The sequence below is a fragment of the Arachis ipaensis genome, chromosome B06 (assembly GCF_000816755.2).
Source record: "Arachis ipaensis cultivar K30076 chromosome B06, Araip1.1, whole genome shotgun sequence".
Lineage (NCBI taxonomy): Eukaryota > Viridiplantae > Streptophyta > Magnoliopsida > Fabales > Fabaceae > Arachis > Arachis ipaensis.
Genome location: NC_029790.2, coordinates 8,321,973 through 8,332,073, shown reverse-complemented (window position 1 = coordinate 8,332,073; position 10,101 = coordinate 8,321,973). Strand labels below are relative to the sequence as shown.

The 10,101-nt window shown below is 32.4% G+C and overlaps 1 pseudogene; it reads right to left on the bottom strand.

The window, feature by feature from the left end:
- The window catches only part of LOC107645660, a 4,053-nt pseudogene continuing 970 nt past the window's right edge, over nt 7,019-10,101 (bottom strand).

The following is a 10,101-nucleotide window of genomic DNA, read 5'->3' as shown; positions in this document are numbered from 1 at the left end:
TCTTTTCTCAGATCTCACTTTCTCTTCCCTCATTCCCCTGTTTCCATTTCCCTTTTCTTTTTCTTTCTTTTGGTTCTCTTCTTTTTTTAAAGCTACGTGTATTGGGGGAAGGGAGTGTGGCGGTGGAGGGTTAGGTTAGAAGCGGTTAGGGTTTTGTGTGTTTGATTTTAGGATTTTGCTTTAATTTAGGGCAAACGTGAAATTATAATTTTTTTAGGTAAATGAAGATTTTGTTAAATTTTAATAAAACTAAGAGATATTGTATTAAATTAAATTCTAAATTAATCTCTTTAAATTATTTTAAAAATATTATTTAATTATCAATTTGTTGATTGGCTTTTAATTAAGTATTCTAATTTAAAATATGTTTAATTACTCTGTTGGTCCCTATAGTTTCGTGAAATTTTCAATTAGGTTCCTATACTTTTTTTTCTTTTAATTGAGTCCTTGCACCAAATTTTTTTTAATTGGGTCCCTACACTTGTTTTTCTTTTTATTTAGGTCCCTATACCAATTCTTTTCTTTTAGTTGGGTCCCTATAAAATTAAGCCAATTACTACTAAGAGGGACTTAATTGAAAAAAAAAATTAGTGCAGGGACCCAATTAAAAAGAAAACAAAGTATAGGGACCTAATTGAAAATTTTACGAAACTATAGGGACCAACAGAGTAATTAAACCTTTAAAATATAAGGTAATATAATTAATTTTCTTTGTTTGTAAGAATTAAAGTATTAAATTTCAAAATCTTAATTATTTAAACCAAAACATATAAAATTCTTGTTATTTTACATTTGCTAAACTTTATAATTTGAATATAGAACATAATTCGATAATTATAAAATCAGATAAAACCTTAAATTATTTTAAACTTAATTAAGCAAAATTTTCTTTAATTATCTTTAATAAAATAATTTCTGAAACTAAAGTATTTAATGAATAAATAAATTAAAATTAACTCTTAATAAGATTTTTCGAAATGTCTGGGTCTTACATATTTAACAATATTGTAATGGATTCTGTTAGTTGGTAAAACCGCTAAGGTTTCATTTAAACTTTTTTTTTCATTTTGTACACTGATAGCCCTTTGATTTTAGGTTATGGGAAACTTTAATCTGACTGTCTATCATGGTGGTCGATTTGGGTATGATAAAGGGATATTGCAGTATATAAGGGGACAAAAGACACTGATTGAAGATGTTGAGAATGATTATTGGTCTGTATTTGAGGCATACGCAGAGTTAAGGCAGTTTGGGTACACAAATTCTAACATATCAACTTTGTAGTATAAGGATCCAACAGCTGAATGGTTGGAGGAAGATTTAAAGTTATTCGCTATTGATAGAGATACACTTGAGATGTGTAGAATAGCGGAGTTGAGGAGTCATGTTGAAATGTATGTAGTGCATGAGGTTGACGAGGGTGAATGTTTTTCTAAAGTTGGGTATGTTGATGTTGGGGGCAGAATAGGAAAAAATCCTAGGAATCAGTTGGTGGTTTATGAGGGTCAGCAAGGTAAACAGGTGCAATATAATAATGTGCAACAAGCTAGTGAAGGAGATAATGTGAATCCAAATGTAGCTGCTAAAAATGCACGGAATGAATCGAACAGTAATAATGACAGTAACGATGAAGAGTTTGTTCCGTCTTATCTTGAAGTTGACCGTGTAGATGACGTTCATTTCACAGATAATGAAGAGGAATATGATGATGACAGTGGTTTTGAGGGACTGACTGATGTTAAGGATGATTCTGGGGTTGATAAAGGCAAAATGGTTGTGAATGCTGATTTCAGTGATGATGAAAGCTTCAATAGTGATGAATTAGATTTGGAGTATGAGGTTGGTGGTAGTTGGGATAAATAAGATGGAGAAGAGGAAGATGAATATGAAAGGAGAAGGTATCCAATTCACAAAGACATAAAAGACATGAGTAGTTATAAGTGGGAGGTGAAAAATGTATTTGTTTTAAAGGAGGAATTTAAAGACACTGTAACAGTCTACGCAATACAAACAAGAAGGGGGATCAGGTATGCCAAGTTTGACTTGGTTAGAGTGAGAACTATTTGTCAATAGGATTGCCCTTTTTGGCTATATGCTGCTAAGATAGGTGATGAAACAACTTGGCAGCTTAGGTCTATAAACTTTAAGCACACTTGTGGCCAGGCACACAGGGTCGGAATAATACATACTCTGTGGTTGAGTAAAACTTTCAAAAAGAAGGTGGAGCATAACCCAAAAGTGAAGATAAATGAATTGGTTAACAAGGCATAAAGGAAGTGAAACCTGACTATGACAACATCAATGGCAGCTAGGTCAAGACAAGCTGCATTGGATGAAATACAAGGAACTTATAGGACTCAATATAAGAGGATAGCTGATTACTGCTCAGAGTTGCTAAGATCTAACCCAGGGTCAATAGTGAAGCTCAAGGTACAGAGGTCCCTTGATTTTGAGAATGAGGTTTAACCCTCTTCAATGAACAACTACTGCATTTTTCATAGAATATATGTCTATCTTAATGCTTGCAAAAAGATCTTTCTGCAGTGTAGAAGATTTATAGTGTTGGATGGTTGTTTTCTCAAGACACCTCAAGGGGGATCAGCTATTGACTACAATAGGGTGTGACCCTAATGATCAAATACTTCTTGTTGCATATGTCGTTGTTGAGGCAGAGACCAAAAACATCTGAAAATGGTTTCTCTAACTGCTAATTGATGATTTTGGTTCTGAAACAATCAGAAGGTCAACCTTCATGTCTGATTAACAGAAGCTAAACAACAACTGTATTGAAACTGTATTGATTAATTTTTAGTTATTCAAATAATTCTGATAAATAATAGTGTAATAACGCAAATGTTTTACCTGTTTTCTAGGGATTACTACCCGCTTTTGATGAAGTAATCTCGGGTGTAGACCACAGGTTCTGTGTAAGACATCTGTACAGCAACTTTAGGAAGAAGTTTTCTGGCCTTCACTTGAAGCAACTGATATAGAGGTGTGCAAAGACTACACACTAGAAGGACTGAGAAAGGGAGATGGGAGTGATCTGAAAGGTTAATGTCGAAGCTCACAGGCATCTAAATGCTATTGCTCCCAAATATTGGAGTAGATCCAGGTTTAACTATTATTCCAAATGTGACACTCTATTAAACAATGTGTCTGAAAGTTTTAATGTTGCAATAGTAGAGTCTAGAAAAAAACCTATTGTAACTATGTTAGAAGAAATCAGGGTTTATTTGATGACTAGATGGGCTAGAAATAGGAAAAGAATTCAAAAATTTAATAGTATGATTTTACCTTAGATTAGGAAGAAAATAGAGAGAAGGAGTAGATCTGTTGGTGAGTGGAGACCCTATTGGTCTGCTGCACAGTCATATGAAGTGGTAAATGGCTTGAACAAATATGCTGTAGATCTATCTGCTCGTGAGTGTTCTTGCAGGAAGTGGCAACTAAGTGGGCATTCCATACACTCATGCCATCAGCTGCATCAACTTTAAAGGACTGGAAATGGATGTATATGTTAATGACTGCTATAAGAAGGAAGCTTATGTCAGATGCTATGATTTGGTCATATACCTTGCAAATGGCCCAGATTTATGGGAGAAGACTGGTTTTGATGATGTGATGCCACCACTAGGAAGCCTAGCCATAGACCAGTAAAGAAGAGAAAAAGAGGTCCTAAGAAAGCTGAGGATAGGAGTCAGAATCACTTATCTAGGAGGGGGTAGATTCAAAGGTGCTCAAATTGTGGTAAATCAGATCACAAGAGGGGAGGATGCACTAAGCCACCTCTCCCTGTAACTTCATTTAATATATGTATTTTAGGATTTTGTTGTTATGGTTAGTTGTTGTAACTTGCTTTGTTTTTTTCTGTATTTTCAAGCCTAAATATCTAAACAATTTGCTATAAAAAAAATCAAAAAGAGGAAGGAAGAAATTAGTTATAAACAGGGGTGGCCAACCATCAGGGACATGAAGGAAGAGATCATCTTCATAACTTACTATCCATTCTGCTACTAGAGGGAGGAAAAGATCAGCTGTTAAACAAAAATCATATTCAGAACCCTAACCCACCACATCCACAACACCAATAACAAGGTCCAAGTCATCCCAACCCAACTCCAAACCCACACCACCATCTCAGCCCAACACATCAATGGTAGCTCTTCTCAACCCAAGGCCCAAGATGAAGCCCATCAGAAGTTCAACCCAACCACCACCAGTGCCCAAGGAGAAGAATACATCAACATCAAACTAACTAATTCTGAAGAATTTCTCTGCCAGCCACAATATTACACCTCATGTTTCACCAAGAAAGTTGAGATTAATGGAAAAACTACCTCCAAGAGATTGGGAAAAACTCTAAAATGTTGATATTTTGAATTTATTGTTATGTGAAAACTTTATACTCTAAGTATGTTGAGAGTTTATTTTGGTTTAAGTTGACTAGATACTTTTGATGCATTTTGTTGTTTACACAGCAACAGAGTTGCTTTAGGTTTAACTTTATACTTATAATGGTGACTTGGTTATTATATTTGATGTTGTTGCCCTTTAGGCAGAATATTTTGTGTTGGCTATAAGTGTCAACTAAGACAACTATTGCATATGTTTATGAATTGATTAAGCTGTGTTTTAAGTTATTTGTTTGTAGTGTTCAATTGTGTTGATTGATTATCTGTGTGAGTTATGAATGACCAAACTCATTATATAAGTACAAAATGGCTGAAAATTATATATTACTAAAGCAGGTCAACATATATAATTCTTGTTATAGATCACACTCTGCAACACAATTTCATTAACACAATTCTTGTCAAGCTACAAAGTCAGATTTCATTAACAGAAATCTTGTCAAGCTACAAAATCCTATTTCATTAACACAAATCTTCTCAAGCTACAGCCACACAATTTCATTAACAGGCTAAATACATACTAACGTAAAGAAACCTATTTTCTCAACTAATTTCATCAAGCCATTTTTGTGGCATTATACATGGTAACTCCTGCTTCTGATTTAATAAAATTTGGAACTAGATAAAAGAAACCCAACCTAATTAACCAACCATGTCCAATATTGTAACAACCTTCAACTTCCACTCAAAGTCCTTCACTTTTGCTTTTAGTCCTACAACTTTCTTCTTTAACCTTGCAGTCTGCGGATCTTAGAGGTTCTGGGTCTGTCCAACGAAAAAATCGACACTCCTCTTGAATCTATATGATCCCACCATAGTCAGTCCAATACCCAACAACAAAACAAAATCATCAATCAAGAACTAAAATCTAAAAACGCACCTCACAGTAAATGTAGCCCCAAAATCGTTGACTAGGGTTCTCTTTTGTGCCCGAAATTTGCTGCACAGATCTCTCACCTTGCCCACACTCTTCTACACAGATGAGTGAATCCTAGACGATCATGAGTACTGAAAAGCCATGGCAGCACTACAAGCTCTGGAACCCTAGCAGACGTTCTAATCTTTTGGTTGGTGGTGAGATTTTGATTTAAGCCTTTTTCATTCTGATAATTTATACAATCATATGTAATATTTTTTTTAAATCAATAAAACTATTAACTACCAGTAACAAACTAAAGGGTAAATTTATCAGAAAAAATTTGTTGATGAAGAGAAGGATGATTTTAAAGTGTTTTTGAACGTTAAAGATAATTTTAATAAGAAAAAAATGTCAGAGATTATTTTGATTTTGATCCCTAATTTTAAAGACAAAAAAAGTATTTAACCCAGTCTATAACAAGCAAAAGCTTCATATTTAGTTCATATAATTCCCGTGATTTTCGGATGTTTCATTTTTTTCGGTCAGACTTGCTTAATGCTTTGGTAGTATCCAAAGAGGATGACTTCTTATATTAAAATATTTTCATGCGAAAATAAGAATTTAATTTCAATGTATTATTAGGGCAAAATAATGTTACACATATGTACAATTATATATTGTTATATAAGTAAAAATAATTATTTTTGACATTGAACATGTGAATAGTTGATCATTCAAAATAATAAATGTAATTGAACTATATAAAATATTTTATTCTATTAGTGTATTAAAGTTAAACTTGTAAAAATAATAGATAAAATGTGAATATGGTTTCATATTAATCAATTTAATCAAATATATTAAATGATGTAATGGTTGTTAATTATTATTATTATTTTTAAGTGAAAACATTGTAAAAAATCGTGACTTTTTTTTTTGCCATAACCATTTCTTCTTGTGAGCCATGGCCTTGTTATGCTTCCATCCAAGTTCACAAAGGGCCTAGGCCCATCCATATGTTACACCGTTCTCTTTTTTAGTTGTGAAAGTGACAAACCAACCCTGACCCCATCTGCCCAAAAATAAAACCTGACCCACCCCCTCCCAAAAAAGAGAAGAAAAGAAAAGAAAATATGAATAACGACAAATCTTAATTATGAAAGAGTATTTTAGTTTTATAGGAAAAATGTGTAGGGACAAATCTTAACTGTATAATTGTTGATAAAATAAATTATAATGACATATAAATGGCTAAAAGCTCAAAATTGTTACAAGGTGTAATGGCTATATAAGTTTGGTTCATAAATCATAATAAACTTTTTCTCGGTAAACATTCATTTCATTAATCATACTTCAACTTGATTAACTTAACAGTTTTTTTTTTCAACACCTAAAAAAAAGATCGATAATACTTTTTTTATGATGAAAACTTTTAGGATAGAGTGGACTCAACTCAATTATGAGAGGTATATGAAAGTCGTGTTCTATGATTATTAGTAAACAGCCACAAATGTTAAATTAATAATCATACTCTAAAAAGTACAATATTAATTACATAAAAGAGTGTGTTGTATAGTCCTATATATACTGAGATCATTGCCTAAGTTCTGTTTTCTTTGTCTCCATTACTTACATCTCAACAACTGTAATAATAAAAGAGACAAAATAATTAATAATGGGAAAAAATATTTTTGTTCCCTGAGAATACATATATTCATCATAACAAAATATTTGTCCATTGGCATGCACAATAATGTGATCCAGGCACTTTAATTTGTTTTATTGGTTTAGTCAACTGAAATGACATTTCACCATAATGTTAGCAATGAACAATTAATCCTCATTGCCGATAGTAATGCATATTAAAACATTGCAATAAAGAAGAAGAAGAAGAAGAATATATCCCCTTCAACAATAATTCAACTCAAACCAGTGAAAAAGGGAACACCAGTGGAGTTAAGCCATACATCGCCCAATATAAACTGCTTAACCGTGAATTGACTTGCCTCAGTTGAGTTAGTTATGACTCTATAACAGGCCACTTAACCCTAGCGCTTGTGTTCGAACCAGGACCCCTATTTTGGTACTCACCATAATACAACGTGTCCAACGCAAAGGTTCCATTCCACTCCAACCACCCCGCAGGGTCAACCAGATCGTCAATGAATGATTTCATAAAAACTGTTCTTGAATACAGCTTCCATGGCCTACCAAGGTAAGTCTTGAACGACGACTTCACCGGGATTAGATCCGATGCGGCTGTAACCTTGCAGTTCAAGATTGATATTCCCGTGTTCTGGTTGGGGTCTTCTCTGCCCTGTGCGGTGAAGAGGTTCTTTTGGTTTGGATCGGGCTTACGTGCATATAGGTTGCAGTTTTGGAAGACGACGGCGGCGTTGCCGAAGATGAAGTCTACGGTGCCGTATACGTCGCAGTCACGGTAGAATTGGCGTAGGGAATGGACGTACAGGGTGTCTTGGTATGCCACGAAACTGCATTGGTACAATACTGAGAGATCTGCACCGTTTCTTACGGCCACGGCCTGGTGCTTGCGGGGTCCCGCCGAGTTCTCAAAGGTTATGCCTTTTGCTATGAATCCGTCTCCTACTACAGCTGCAATATATCAACTTTTTATTAGTAATATATTTAGTTAAGAAAAGTATAGGATACCAAACATATTATCTGTCAATTTTATAAAGAAACATATCTAAAAAATATATTTATAAAGACATTTTTATTAAATATAATTATAAAAAAGACATTTTTATTAGACACATCCACAAAAATATTTTTATTAAATACAATTATAAATAAAAATTGATAGAAATTAGTAAAAATGCTGTTGATAACATAGCATATTGATTTAGTTAAATTATTTAATACAATAGTATTAATATTTTAACTAGTATTTCTATAAAATTGTATAAGTAGCCATATCAATCAAATCATGACAAAACCTTGCTTCTCGGATATAAAAGAAAAGCATAAGTGGGCCTAAGATACATAAAGGTTGGGCATATTTCAAACAAATTATTGTACAGTTTCCTTATGGTAGAACAAGACATCACAAAATATTAAAAATAAGATACACAAAATAAAAATATACAAATTAATATTTTTATATTTTATTTAATAATAAAGACATAATTTTGTGTCTAAATTTTTTATATTTGAAAATAAACGCAACCTTAATACTGGGTTGGAGCCATGTGGACCTTTTTTAGTGTCATCCAATTCAAGAAAATTTGGTTTTCTCTTTTATGGAAACATATACATTAAGGGTGGGTTGCTGTGGTTAATATTTATTTACTTTGGTAATTTCAGCTTATGCTGGATGTCGGCAGCTGCCACAGATAAATGAAAAAGAAAAAAAAAACAAGCTAAGAAAATGCAGGCGATCACGTGTAAAGGTTTTGTAAAACTATTCTACAAAGAATACAAGATATTTTCTTAGTCTTATTAAAACACATGGGAGGTAATTTATAAATATTTATTTTAAAATTGGATAATATTTTCTTTATATATATATACTTTAAAATATTAATCATCTAACTTATTTACACAATTGTTAATCATACATGATCTAACAACGTGATGTTTCTTGTTACATATTACTCATCCATTATTAAAGCAAGTGTTTCTTTTAATTTGTTAATAAATTCAAAAATAAAAATATTTATTTTGAGAAGAATAAAATACTAACGAACTCTACAAACCCCGATAAGAGTTACTAATGCAAAGAGGCAAAGACAGACATACATTTTGAAAAATGCACTTCATACATCACTATCTCTGACATTTGCAGTAGGGGATAGGCTAAACCAAGATTATCTTTTCTATTTTTTGACCGACACATTCACACCCACTTCTATAATTTGTATCAACAATTATCATCTCATGTTATTCTTCAAGTCTTTTCCAAAAATAAATTGTCAAAACTATACAATAGTAGTGAGACATATTCAGATATTCTAATAAAGATATATACTAGAGTGCAATCGATGTCTAATTAGTTGAATAATTCTAATAAAAAGTTGGATGTAACATTTTACTTTATTAATAAGATAATAATCTATAAAGCCATCTATAAATCACTTATGTTAATTATTTTGATAAACATATCGAGAATACATATAATCTAATCAGTAGGTTGGAAACACTTTATCATTCTTTTTCCTTTATTTTAGAAGTAAATGATTGCACTACCAAGATCTAATTTGCTACCATCCGACACATTTCGTGTCTGCTCGATCACTCCACCATTTACTCTGGCGGGCCATATCAATATCTACACTCGTCTATGATTTTCTGAATGATGGCGAAAACTAATTAATGGGGTATGCAGTCACCCATTGAGCCTTAAATTTCAAAATAGTATATTAAAAGAGTACGTGTATAATCACACACTGTGAGATGTATTGGACTTCTTTTAGATTTGATGTACAAAAATACAAATATAGTTAATTAATGATTAAAAATTATAAAATGTGCTAACCCATAATATTCAACGTTCTACTATTCCAACTTGTGTTTGAGAATTCAGATAGACAAGGGAAAAAAAAAAGTAAAAAAGTGCCACGCCACGAAGAATCTTTCTACAATTACATACATATAAGCAGAAATCATATTTTGTTTTCTTGCCATTTTCAATCAATACCGACACTGGTCCGTGACAGTGATATATCATATATATGAGTCATGAGACAAGAAGTGGAGATCGGAGAGTATATATGATAACGAAAATATTTGATAAAAAAAAAATATTAGTGAAAAATTATAAAAACTTATTACTTTTAATTTTATTTAATACACCTTTCAAATCTCTGT